The sequence below is a fragment of the Pocillopora verrucosa genome, chromosome 5 (assembly GCF_036669915.1).
Source record: "Pocillopora verrucosa isolate sample1 chromosome 5, ASM3666991v2, whole genome shotgun sequence".
Taxonomy (NCBI): domain Eukaryota; kingdom Metazoa; phylum Cnidaria; class Anthozoa; order Scleractinia; family Pocilloporidae; genus Pocillopora; species Pocillopora verrucosa.
In genome coordinates, this window is record NC_089316.1 from 25408561 (window position 1) to 25423698 (window position 15138).

Sequence of the window (15138 nt, forward strand, 5' to 3'; positions counted from 1 at the left end):
TTTCCCAATCAGTCTATCTGCCCATCTTCTCCGTCATCTCTCATTTCGTTGGAAAAACATCCAGACCAGGGCTCAAAATCAAAGGTTCCCGGCGAGAAAACAATCACAGCATTGTACCATAATAGAATCGAACGCTTATTCAATAGGTGGCAATCACCGTTTACAATGAAATGACGTGATGCCTGATTCTGACGAAATATCGATTTAAGGTGATTCTTGAAAGCGAAGCAAATTCTTTGATTTGTGAAAATGCAAAGCACGCCTTAAAGAAGCATTACCTATAATGGATGGTTTGTAATTTAACACTGCAAACACGCAAATGAGTGCATAGTTAGTGAGTTGCTATGTCGTGCATAAAATAACTTCAAGAATCGTGTTAATTTAGTTAACTAGCTTGAGCTAAACCTAATCTGGAAAGCGTTCGGTGTGCAAGATAGCACCAAATTAATTGAACCATCGAAGGCACTCTTCGTGTTTTCGAAGATGAAAGTCAAAGCTAGTTTGACTAAATGTCTCTAGAAAAACAACCAAGTTAAGAGGGCGAAAAATTATGTCATTTGACCCTGTTGGTAATTGACAGGTACAAGATCAAATGTTTTTCTCACAGAGAATTCATGTCCATGATGAAATCTTCTAGAATCCTTATATTGTGCAAAAAAATCGGAAAAAATAATTTCTCAGAACTTGTAAAAAAATATTAACCGACACTATTGAAAACAAGAACGAAAGAATATACAAATATATTGCAGGTCCTTAATGAGCATTTAAGCACTATGTGCACGAACAATAAATTCCATGCCATCTTATGATAGAACCTAGTCAAGCATTTCTCTCAGACATTTTTTAACAATGACCCCGGGAAGGGCGGAAGCGTCTAAAATCTGACTTCAAGCATAATGTCCCAGTATAAAATTTTGTTGTTATTTCTATGCATTGTTATCAACGATCTACCTATGATTTTCAAGAAGTAACAGGTACTGATCAGCAAAACTTCAACAGGCTCTTCTCAAGCAGTGTGTTTGTTTGGATTTAAACAGCGAATAATTAGCCTCTTCAAATAAAGCCGCTAACCGGTCTTACCAGGGAAGGGGAACAATCCTGTCATTGAATCGTAAACAATTTCCCAAATAACCATCGCGCGATCTTCTGTTCCAACAAGAGGGCGGGAGTGTTTATGTAGATTTCTTCTGCATCGGGTTGCGATGAGAGTGGACCGTAGACTCCTTTGTCGAAAGATGAAAAGTTTTTAACTATTGATAACCTGATCTTAAAAAAACGAGACTTCCGATGGGGACCAGTAAAAGTAACATGATTTTCAGAAAAAAAGAGCTAAACACCTGCGTTCTTAAAGCTTGACATAGTTTTTTTGCAAATGAAAGAGTTGCTAGGCGAACTGAGATCGTGGCGATCTCAACATTTATTTCTCTCTCCCTCGCCAATGATATTATATTAAATGTGTTGCACCTCTTTTGCATAACAAATGAAGCTCAGGGGTTCGGATATGTATATACCTCAGTTTCCATTACTATGACATACTAACCAAGCGCGAAGAAAAAAGTTAATGGACAATGGCTGAGGTCCTTTTTTCTTTTTCTTTTTCCTTTTTCTTAAGAGAACTGTGACAAATGCGAGGTCATTGGAGACGCAAACAAAGGATTGGTTCATAACATATCTAATGTGTAGTCGAACAAAATTATTTTGTGCAGGACGTAGCGAGCTGTGCCGAGTGGATTCGTCCTGCCAGAAGAATCCGCAAAACAGATCTGTTATTTCATTTTTCACTTTCGGCAAAGAACCGGTCATCGACAAGAGTCTTTAAAAATGTTACGGCTACACCAGAGTTGTTTATTTCCAATGCCAGCTTGTTGGTGGGGGTAACAAATATTTCTTGATTTATCGTTATTAATCGAAAATAATTTACTTGACTGTTACTTTATTCGATCAATGGCAGCTTCTTCCACTGGAAGGGTTGGGGAAAGGGGGAGTAAGTTTAGGGAAATTTTGATCGTTCAGGTGGTAACACACATGATGCCACGTGACAAATGACGATGGCGAGGTGAGGCTGGCGTAGACATTTATTTTTATGGAGTTCAGAAAAGTTAAGACGTTCACCCAAAAAGCAGCAAGCTTTGTATCATAACAATTCTCGCCCTTACTCAGAATAAAGTGAAGTATCGACAACTTAGCACACAAAAAATAAACAATAAAAGCGACATATTGCGACATATTGCCTAATGCGCTGTGGTAGCTGCAAATGCTATGTGATTTTTTTCCTTCCTAATATTTTCGTAAATTGTTTCAATGGAATTTTTTGCTTCTGACAGCTTGCAAAATATGAAACAAGCATCAATTTGGTAAGACAGTTCATTTATTTAAATAGCTCTAACTGTGAGTGTGAGCCAATTCCTTTGTCCAAACGTAGTGAAAAAAGGACAATTTGTCCTTTTGTTTGCCAGATGTTGACTAGGGGTTAATTATTTATTCCCAACATAATGCAGGCGCGGTCGACTTAAAGCTGTAAATGGTTTTGGAGAATCACAGGAAAATATCCACAATTGTGTTCTCTTAGAAAAAGGACTGATTTCTGTGTCCAAATACGGTCACACGATGTAACAGGAGTAAGGTAGGAATAATTATTCAATATTTAAATTTCGGTGCAGTAGTTTTGCCGATAGATATTAAACTGCTAACTCTGACGAACGAGAACTCTCTTGCTACAGCTCCGTCACGGACATGGTTTAGCCTGAGGTGGTTTGACCAAAACAGCGAGCGTTTGTTCTTCCTTCTTTGAGGGAATATGGGCCGAGATTTCGCAGCACAAATGATGTGTGTCTGTTAGAGTCGAAGTTTCAGTAGCTGAAAATTGAAAGTGTCAGCAAACAAACTGTAATTCAACGTATGGCGAGCATTTTATTTTGTCCTGACCGCTAATACTTATAGGGTAGTCAGGGAACGAAAACTGCTGAAAAATTTTCCGTTATAGATGAAAAAAGACACCTTCCTATTAAAAATTTCAGTCTCTCACCCAATAGGGGAAGAGGGTAAAACAGAATATGTAACAAGAAACACCTTGACTCGCAATTTGCGTTCCAGAAAACAAAACAGGTGCGGTAGGAGACTTATTAAAGACCTCGGAGAACGCCTAACTATGAATGAAACGGATAGGAATGGATTTAACAGTGAGGAACTTCGTCCCAATCCACTTGTCACATCTGCCTCGCCCAGTAAATGATTTCGAACGTAAAACATCGCGAAATCGCAAATTAGAAAGTATTTAAAAGTTCGGTGAAGCCAAATGTAACAAAAAAACAGAACAAAACAAAAACCTTGTAAATGCCATTACATTTTTCTTATCCACATTGTATTTAAAAAAAACATCTCGAAACCGCTCTTTCTACAGTTTGTTTTTATATAATTAGTGGGAGGAAAAAAAGTTTTTTATTTTAGTCCCAAACACAATATAGTTTGGGATTTATTAATTTGATAGAAAAATGAAGCAAAATAGTGGCGATAAAAACCTTGAAAATTTTCAACAAATTTTTTGAACTTTGTTTTTGGTTTTAGAACTTTGACATAATAATCATTATATCATTCATAACGGTTCAGATTCACATAAAAAAAGAAAAAAAATAACAAAAACAACAACAACAATATCCTACCAACGTGGAAAAATAAATACACACAGAGTAATTATAATGAGGCAGATATCGACAGAAATATTGATATTTTTGTTAACACTAGTTTATAATATGCATTTAGTACTAACTGAACTTTTTGCTATAACCCGTTCCCCAGAAATCATCTTTGCCATGTGGTGTACTGAATCTGCCTTTGTCATGTTACTACTTTTGTTGATTTATGTGCCAAAATTAAATGGAATTTCCAGTGTCTTAGCGATACAAGGTGAGCATTGAATTTGAACCCATTGTCACGTTTTTAATAGCCTGTAAAACAGGTTTTTTTTTTGCGTTTTACAGTTGAACGGGGGCAAGCGTGAGGCGGTGCAAGGTGAAAGTCACGTGCTTATAAATATATCATTGATCTGTTTCCTTTTGTTATTCTTTACGAAATTAAACGAACGGCGTCTCGAATAATAAACATTCGATGATCACATGATACTGGCAAGCAAGCAATTTGATGGGTCCGTTCATAAATTACCTGAGGAACAGCTTAAATAAGAGTATGGTCACAGGCGACATTTTTTTGGGCTCTTATGTCGAGTTCATCTGCGATTGCATGCTGACTGTATGGTCTCGACCAATCAGATTTTTCATAATAACTCGAATGTGTAATGATAATAATCATAATAATGCTGATGAAGTTAAAAGTACTGAAAATAATAAGAATAATGAAAACCACAGTAGTGATAGTAATAGTGATGATGACGATATTCCTTTCAGAAAAGAGCATTTTGATAAATAACACATTGAAAAGTCCGGGTCACCCGACCAACTACGCTCCAAATAGTACTTTCCATTCGGACGATAGTATCCAGGACAGAAGTTTCCTCCTACTCTTAAATTCTTCAGGTAGGTACAGTGAAAATACTTTGGCATATTTCACGGCAAACCACAACCAAATACTATTACCTTTTCTGTGTTGTACGGGTCTATACACGGGAAATTATATCTATTAAATTACGAATAGCCTCCGTTTTTGTTGGGTGCAAAAGAGTCTCCAGATGAAGCAAGATGCAATTCGTCCTCAGTCATAAGCGTGGAACAAAGAACGAAAAAATATGTACTATCTTATTCAATTACCAGCTCAAAATTTACTCAGTTGATACAATGGATGACTCCTCTCGATGGTGATTATATCGAGAAAAATATATGGGGGCGCGCAGATATGGAATTTCTCTTCGAACGGGTGAGCGCAGCGAACAAGTGAGGTGTCGAGTTGAACACGAGAAGAGAAATTTCATATCTGCAAGTAACGATGTATTATTTTGTTTATCATATAAACACAATAACCCTGTACTGACCAGAAAAATCAACTTTATTAACGAATGAAAATGAAGGATCGATAATCCCTTAATAAAACTCGTGAACTCCGAAACACCACAAAAACAAACAATGGGCGTAATTTTCAATACACGAAATTCTCAATTATTGACTTTTACTTACCGACAGAAGAAATTTTTCAAGTACATGGCCAAAATCTGCCTGTGGAAAAACTAGCAGTCGTCGATTTTTGTTTTTAGCCGCGAGAAATGCAATTACTAAGGTAACTTAATACGTAACATTCCACGGTTTCTCTTTCCGTATATTCCGTATTCTTTCCTTTATCCAACAATGTTAGGATGCAAATCACAGCAAGTCTATGTTTTCAAATCGACACTGATTTATTTTGGACACCCAAAAAGCACTCCATACGGTATGGCAATGAGAAATATTTCCAAGATTTTTATGTAGGGTACGATTGGGAAGAATGTGGGTAAGTGGTGATAAATAAAGATAGTATAGTATACCGACGTAAAAACAGCCAGTCATCAGTTATTCAACCTTATTTACCCATGGTTAGTCTTTCAGGAATAAGAAGATTATGAATTTAAGCGATAGACAACACATTCTATCGGTTTACCGTTGAAATGAGCCATGCGTGATGTTAAGAGAACACGAGAAAAGTTTGTCAGCCACGAAGTGCAATCGAAAATTAATTATTGCAATTACACACTCTCACATAAGTGCTAAAGTCGGGTTGTTAATAACCGAACACTATCGAGAATTTTGTTATAGTTTTTATTAGTTTGCAATACATTATATAGATAAGGTATGTTCTGGAAAATAGTGAAACCGCCATTGACAGAGTAACAAAGAAATGTCCTTACAAACATCACGTTTCTCCATTTTGTTTTAAGACTGCAGGTCTCACTGTTCTTTAAATGGAAGTCACTATGATGAGAATTTTCTCTCTTGCGTAAATGTCAATCTAGAACACCTTGCATATTGTGATGTGGAGGCAACTGTTACACTGCAAGGTCATGGACATAGCCATCGATCATGTATCCAACGACAGTATCTTACTGCGATACTTCTCGCTCGCCCTTGAATATCTATCTATCTATCTATCTATCTATCTATCTATCTATCTATCTGTCTATCTATCTATCTATCTATCTATTTGTCTATCTATCTATCTATCTATATATATATATATATATATATACATTTATTTATATATACATATACATACACATATATACATATATATATATATATATTTATATCTTTTCAAGGGGATCAATATTTCAGCATTGGGTTTTGAGAAAAATTGGTGCATTGTACTGATTCCTTTTATTGAATTAATGGGAGGCAACTTCTCTATGAAGGGAAATCAAAATAGGGGTATGACTTGTCGACATTGACAGTTTGTTAATGGAAATACATTTGTTTTATTGATTTACCTTCATTTCTAAGCACTACAAATATTTTTTTTAATAATTTTTTATAAATTTTTTAGGGATTTGTCTTCAAAAAGAATAACATCTCTACCCGAAAGAGCGTTAACTTCACTGATAAATCTTAACCTTTTGTAAGATAAACTACAGATAATAGCTTCGAAATATAGCATAACCTTATTCTACGACAATGATTGCGAGATTTTTTCCAGAATGAAAGTAGGGGGCTAGCCTATTTTCTTTCAAATGAGAACGAGGCAGGGTACGTAAAAAATGTAATTGTACGCACATGCAAGAAGCATGCCTCGCAACAGTGCTTCATTCGTTCCATAGCTCTTGGAAGGAAGATTTTTCATACTATTATCTCAATAGTAAAGCATGTCAGTTTATTTGTGTGCTTACCTGCCTCCATATCAATATATTTGTCTTTTAAAATAAGGGATTTATCCTCAAACATGATTACTTCATTACCTGATAGTGTTTGGCAACTTAACAAGACTTACATCCCTGTAAGTGACAATAGACGTACCGATGTACAATGCATATGATATTTGCAGTTGCCATGTAAAGATGTTGACTTAATACCACAATTAACTAATTCTCGCAATAACGATGTTGACTCAATCTCCTTTCATCTTTTCCTTTTTGGCAAAGGGGGAAGATGAATCATTCACATGACGGTATTAACGCTGTTGCAAAAGGAAAATGTGAAACATACTTGTCTAATATCTTTAACTTTTCGGTGAATTTTTGAACATTTTTAAGACGAGGAAGAGGAAACTCTTTTTATTCCATCTTCTTATTTATTCAGGGATTTGTCTTCAAACATGATTACCTCTTTGCCTAATAGAGTTTTTGCCAACTTAACAAATCTTCACTGGCTGTAAGTTACGCTAACACTTTGTCATGTTGAAAGTTATTTTTTAGTTGATAAGAGGTAGCGAGTGTGTCTGAATGATGACATGATGATATGTGTATAGATGTGTATGTAAATATATATATATATATATATATACATATATATATATATACATACATACATATATATATATATATATATATATATGTATGTTGCGATAGGGGGAAAAAAACAGAAAGACTGTACTTTCATCTCTACAAGCCTGTTTCGTAACTGTTCGCTGATCAGAATTTTCTCCCTGATGAGTTAACATTCACGAAACAGGCTTGTAGGGATGAGAGTATAGTCTGTTTTCCCCCTGACGCAACATATGTCGCTCTCTACTCCTACATATCGAGCACCATAAAGCGGAAAATCAATACACAGACTTCATATAAATATACATATATATAACTGCATCAGTTTGTTCATTTGGCTACTTAACCTTTTTTCATTATTCTCTGAGTTATTATTCAGGCGGTTATCTTCAAACATGATCACTTCTATCCCTAATGAAGTATTTGCCAACTCAAAAGGTCTTGATCGCCTGTAAGTGACAACAAACATACCCAATGGAAATCTGGGTACAATAGTAAAATGGAATTGTTATGCATGCATACTTCATTATGAAACATGACAGTTTATTGTATTCATTCAACAAAGAGATACCATGTTGCCGCAGGTCTGTTCAGTGATATATCATAGATTATGTCAAAGTGTGGTAAAAACTGAAAAATGGCATAAGAGGTGCAGCCGAGTGTGTTCTCGCCTAATCTAGCCTCAATTTGTAATCTATTATTTTAAAAAAGCGAAGACAACATGAAAACAATTCGTAATATGTGATAGGAAAAAAAGCTTTGAGTTCTCCTAACCACTCAGAGCTCAGACGGTCGGATTCTGGAATTAAGTGTTGTCGAAAGAGTTGTTTATGTCATGGCCTTTACACATATTTATTTTACCTGTTTGTTATATTAAGCAAATCATGTATTTATCTATGTATTTTTTTTTACCTATTTTTTTTTTTTTAAACGGATTTGTCGTCCAACATGATAACCTCTCTCCCCCAAAAAGTGCTTGCCAATTTACCAGGCCTTCTATGGGTGTAAGTAACAACAGACTTGGCACGGAATCCAAAGAACTGTAATAAAAGAAATATAAATAGACAAAGTCAAGATGTGGATGAAAAATAATAGTTTCCTGTTTGCGTTGAGTGATGTCTTCACTGCATTTATGCAACAAAAATACAGTAGAGCGCAATTTGAATTTTCCGATTATGGTAATAATTTATCAAACCTTACCACCATTAAAATTTTTGTTCACATTCTAGATCACTGTCTGATAATCCTATCGAGACAATCGAGCAAGAAGCATTTAGTTCTCCTTGTCAAGAAGTAAAAATGTAAGTTATTGCGAGTTTTTCCTCATTCTTTTTTTCAATTTGCCGAAAGAGATCCCACCAATAGTCCGCACATTACTGCTCTCAAAAAAATTACCATCACCAAACCCCCTTCCCCCCAAGCAATTGCTAACAGCTGATGCGCAAAATATCTTAATTTGACAGAATCTCACATATGTAACTATTTGCATTTGTATTCGACAAATTAATGATTTAAAGCATCCGCAAGTAGTGGATTTGCTCGCTTCTGACCTATCATGATATTTGCATGCTATACCAAGTCGAATAGTTGGCTATCATTCTGCGCAACGCCCATAATATTTGAATCTGGCAATGAGTCTGTCGAGTAGCATTTCATTAATTTCCTTACTTATTTTTCATTACAGAATTCTGTTACGAACGCATTTGAAAACACTAGTCTCTGATTCCTTTTAAGGCAACCACAGTCAAGATTTTCGAATATAACACGTCTTCAATAATTGAATGAGTATTTAGAAAGTTAAAATAAGCTTAAACAGCTTTATGTTAGCGGTAAAAGGCTATAGCATTGGACTAGCTATCTTTTTGTCGTTTGTGCATCAATGGGTAAATATTTGCGCTATTTCATTTGGAGTATATTTTATTTTCGCTTCATGCAAAGGTTAGAAAAAATTATTAGAATTCAGAAATTATTTACACTAGAATACGTGTTGTCGAGCGCTATGGCCAGTGCTAGACTTAGCCAATTTTGAAGTATTTTGATGCATGTATATGTAACTGAAGACCACAATATTCCATTGTTTAATACCTCACTGATAATAGACATGACGCCAATAAAACTTATCAATTTGTTCGGTAGCTTTTATGGGAAGCTAATTTTTTTGTCTCAGAAAACAATTAATTTGTGACCTTGCGGATTTAATTTACTTTCATTCGTCTACTCTGGTTTGGTGATTTTTGGTTACACGTAATTTTCAGGATTGAGAACAGTTTATCAGAGTTTTCCACGTGCAACCATTTATATTGTTATTTTCTACTTTCCCGAATTTATGTTAGTATTCTGATAAGGAATAGGCCAGTTAGAAAGAACGTTGAAGTCAGCTTATTAGTGAGAGGCTAATTGACTGTACTTGAGGGCCGGCTTGTGATTTACGAATTCTTAAACGGAACCCTTTAGAACAAACGCAGAGGCAATTTTAAACAACCAAACAAAACGAAACGAAACAAACCAAACTTATCCACTTAAGATCAGCACAGGACGGGGGCATTTTTACAAATATCAACAGCGTTTATTGAGGCTTTCTGTCTCTCATTGCAGAATTCTGTCGAATAGATTCCCGAGGGTGATATACTATAGTCACAGATATGGCAGGAGCTACTCATTATATCTGTCAGTATGAATAAGTGTAGGATATCGCGGGGTCGTGAATTCAGAAATCGGCTACGATAAAAAGATAAAAGCTTTCAACCACAAAGTTCCATTTATTCATATTAAGGCTGGTTTGCAATTGATTAGAAAGTGAATGACAAACACGTGTGTATTTCAATAAGCTATTCACCATCTCATATGTAACTTGCACCCATGGAATAATTTGTAACTAATCGCTGTATGAACAGAGTAAACACCTTCTATTACACTTATGTATAGCTACTCTGATGATAACAGAGATGCGTGCGCTCTGATTGGTCGAGGATTGCGTCACATCTCGCCAGAATTTTAAAATGGCTGACTCGCGTTTTGTCAGTGTTACCGAGGAAATGATGAAAACGGTAGAGAAGAATTCAATCCCGAAGAGTACGAGGATGTTGGCTCCTTATCCTTATACGCGTACTCAAAACAATTAAAACAGAATGGTATCAACATCAAAATGAATATTTACACAATAATTCGAAGGCACCTCAGCAATTATAATAAAAAAATTAATCGCCTCAGTAAATATTGTTCAACAATTCCTCGACTCGGGGATTACTCACCAAAATTCACTCCGCCTTCAGCGAATAAGTGTTGAACAAATTAGTCAAATGTAATATATTGGCATTCTATTGATCTCCAGGAATCCTCTTGAATCATATGAAGAAGCCATCAAAGTTCCTTTACAGGAAAATTCCCTAGCTTTAACATCTTTTCTGAACAGACTGGGATTCAGAAACACAATTGAGAGTAACTATTCTATATTTCGACCGTGTCCTTTGGGAACATTTTCACATTTCACCATGTTTACCCCTGGACCAAATCCGGAAATTTGAAGAGATTCTCCACCAGGTATACTCTCCCTGTTAACATGTAATTTACAAAGACTTCGTAAATCTGCTGCTAACGTCGGCAAACATAAAGTCTTAATGCAGTTATCAGAATTTTACTTTAACTCAAGTGTTACGGATTTGCCTTGTTTCTAAAATTGGAGGTATCTGCTGCATTCTTAAAAATAAATTGCAAGCTGCTCAACGCAGTCTGGCCAAAGCCCCTCGCAAATAAGTGTAAAGCGTATTACAGCACTCATTTGGAGAATATGCTAAATGACTACATAGATGTTATCCTTATTATCGTTATTAGTCTCATCTTAATTATTATTATTATTATCATTACTGTCTCCGATGACTCTTGAGCATCCACCATAACTACTGTTGACTCCAAGCTTAAAGCTTTTCCATTACATGATTTGGTCTTTTTCAAGTGGATTTTACTCTGATAGCCTCGCTTACGTAGCTAGAGAATGTAAGAGTTGCCCCAATGGTTCTTACGTTGCATACCACAAGAAACCTGGAAAATCAGTGTTGGATTGCAAGACGTGTCCTTTGGGTAAATACAAAGGAATGTGTACCATTAAATGGTAGGCACGTATTGACCCCTGGCCAAGACAACAGTTTACAATCTCTGGGCCCAACCCTAAGTAGCCTTTTACCGGTTGAAGGCGTTTCTTAGTTCAAGAGGCAGACAGTTTAAAAAGATCGTTGGAAGCAAGCAACTGAATTTTTTGCGGGCTTTATTTTCAGTACATCTCATTAGTGTTTATTACTGCGAAGATCGCTTTCATATTTACGTCTTTATCCGCTGATTTTCATATATTTAAAGTTATTTATTCATCACTTCACGGGTGTTTTTGGAACCACCTAGTGACTAGCTCCCAGTTGGCTTCTTAGCTCAGTTGACAGAGCACCGCACCGTTATAACAGAGGTCATAGGTTCACATCCCGTACAGGCCTGAATTTTTTTTTTCAGGTCTTATTTTCGCTACTGTTCAATTAGTGAGGATCGCTCTCGTATTCATATTTATATCTTACCAGATATAGTATAGCTGAGTATTTTAACGACTTGTGCCATATTTCAACGAGCCCGAAGGAAGACGCAAAATTAAAAAAAAAAGCGAGCTAAAATATTCGGCGATGCTCAATAAGTTGTTCAATATCCCACTGCTTTCATTTTAAGATTTCATTTTAAGGCGGAAAAAGTAAGCAGGTATGTATAGAAGCGTAGCGTGTGGATCCGAATAGTTAACCACGTTTTTTGTATAATACTAAATAACCAGCCGTCAAAATAACGCCTACTATTTGTGTTACTTGCGCTTTTGTTTATTCATATACCGAGGTCTTGTAAAAGTTTTCTAAACTACGCCGTGACAGGATTTGATTTCCTTTTTAGGAACCGAAACCGACTTTTTCGCCGGATATCGAGCTTGTCCATGCTTGAAAGATCATTATCGAACCCATTAATTTGAAGGATGTCACTAGTGTGGCAAAAATGGACTTGTATGTCAGGGAGAGTATGCCTCTTTGAAACCTGGTTATTGGTGGCAATGGCGTAATCACTCTTACAAAAGTCGTTATCAAGAATTTATAGAAAACCTCATTGCAGCCATACCAGCATTAGATGAGAACTCTGTAAAGTACCCGTATCCCCTTCCTACGCCATACATGTGCCAGTTACCAGACTCCTGCGAGGGTGGCATGGACTCGCCATGCGCGGATGGGTACGAGGGACCAGTTTGCGCCATATGTAGCTTGGATTACTACAAGCAATCCCACACTTGCAAAAAATGTCCATCAAAATGGATTGCGGGACAACTGTCTCTCGTGGCTGACATTTTATTAGTGACATTTTCCTTGTTGGCATAGAAAAGGAAAAGAAAGCTTGCCACGGAACGTGATCTCGATCTTATGGACAGATTCTTATCCAAATTGAAGTACTTGATAGGATTTTACCAAGTCACTCATGGGTTACTGAACGTTTTTTCTTACATCAGGTGGCCAGATTCTTTAGATATTGTTGCAAGGTACTCAGGGATACTTCAACTTAATTTGTTTCAGATAGCACCTATCCGCTGCCTTTTTCCAGGATTAAAAGTAAATGCATTTGGAGAATTGTTATTAATCTTATCATTGAATGCAATCGCCGTAACCACTTCTGGTGTTGTCTATGGTATTCGAATTATCTTTGGAAAAAAACATTTAGAAGACGAACAAAAAAGGGCAAAAACCTCGCATATGAAAGAGATCGTGTACAAAAACCTCTTCTTCATTCTGTTTATAACTTACTTGAGTACGTTTTCCAAGACAGCCAGTGTTCTACCGTTTGCTTGCCTTGAAATCTGCAGGGACAAAAATGAAGATCTTTGCAAAACGTACCTCAAAGCAGACTACCGTGTTAAATGCCAAGGTCAAACATATAAACATTTGCTGGTTTTGGCATACATCTCCACTGCGTACATCTTCGCCCTACCCACTGCTACATCCATTGCTCTTTGGAGGCATCGTCGAGCAATATCATCTGGCGCAGACGGTAAAGGTGTAGGCGTTGGTAGGGAAATTTTCGAAGGTCTTCGGTTCCTTTCCGACAACTACGAACCGCGTACGTGGTATTGGGAACTGGTTGAAATGTCTGGGAAAATAGTTCTTGGGTATCGGTGCGGTGAGCAGAATCACAGCAGAGAATATATCTAACGTCTTGGATAAACACATGGACACCATTACAATGAAGATTCTGATATTTGGAGCAAATACTCTCGTGATTAGGCTTCTCGTAGGTAAATAGATATAAGTACCAAAATATTTGGCTTGAAATATTTAAACACTACTATAGTGCACGTAGCATCCTTATGTTGCTCATTAGTAGAGCAACAAAACAATACGTTAGATTCAAACAAATAAATTTTGAATGTGGCTGTTCTGTGATACTGATAATAGTCTTCTCTGAGAGAGGTGGGAGGGGGGCTGCTCGAATCAAATGTTTTATCATCAACCACCCAATTTGACTTGAAAAACTCAGGCTGAAAAAGCATTATAACCTGCATTTTATAACATTTAAACTTCAGTTCAATACTTCGTTTATATATATCAGCACTAAAAAGGGTGGCGCAAAAACCCACGATGGTCTATTTCCTGTTGTTTGGCTTTGCTTCTTCCTCTCAACGATTTGCATGGCGAAACTCGTGGTATGGTTGGTAATAATATGCTTAAAACACAGCTTCAGACGGGTATGATTGGAAAACCTTCCATTGCTGCCTGTGCAAAAGACAGAGGAGCTATGAGTTTTGCTCTATCTCAAAGAGAACATGAAGTCAATGATGCGAATAAAGGTGAATCACGAAAGCAAAACTTGGTGGTAAGAAAACGCTGCAAGTACCGCGGAATAATGAGGTGTGACCACGAAACACAAACATAAGACGTTTTACCACCATTGCCTACTTCTTGCAGGTTTTTGGAACCAGAACACCTCTCTGTGAGCACAATAAAATGTTTGATATACCATAAAATAAGATCTGATATACATATACTAAATATTGGGCGAAAAGGGGACAAGCCTAATTCATCTTGAGACTCTCAATAATATTGTCAGCAATGTACATAGGTCACCGATGTATGGTCTCTTAATTCTGTCTAATAGTAAATAATGTATTAATTATATAATATTAATAAATATATATTAATATAATAATAATATAATTAAAATAATAATATAATTAATTATTAATGTATTAATAATTAATACATTAATATAATAATATTAATATAACAATTAAATATAAAAGTAAATAACCTATTCTGTTCTTATAACTCTCTCAACACAATTGACGATATTTTGTCGACATGCATTTTCGCCATGGTGATTAATATTTTGAATGCTTTCATTTCCTAATCATCCGGTACACCTCTTAAAATCTCGTTTAACTCTTAATTTTGCTGTAAAGCTGCCTTCAAACACTCAGATACTGTTTTAATATCTAATATTAAAATAATTATTAATAAATAATTAATAATAGTAATAATTTTAATATATCCATCCCCTCTTGACTCAGAAGTAAAATCAAATCAATTGAAGGCTATCAGCTCACTCTTTAATAATAAAATTGTCAAATATATATGACGTAAGTCGATCCATCACCGCTTTCAACCCCTTTAACTACCCAACTTTCCATTCGCTAAAGATTTCCACCGATTCATTGCCGCAAGACTCGGATAGTGAGGGAATTA

General features: G+C 36.1%; 1 pseudogene; it reads left to right on the forward strand.

The window, feature by feature from the left end:
• The first annotated feature begins 11325 nt into the window (after nucleotides 1-11325).
• Nucleotides 11326-14329, forward strand: LOC131772698 (uncharacterized; annotated as a pseudogene).
• The last annotated feature ends 809 nt before the right edge of the window (nucleotides 14330-15138 follow it).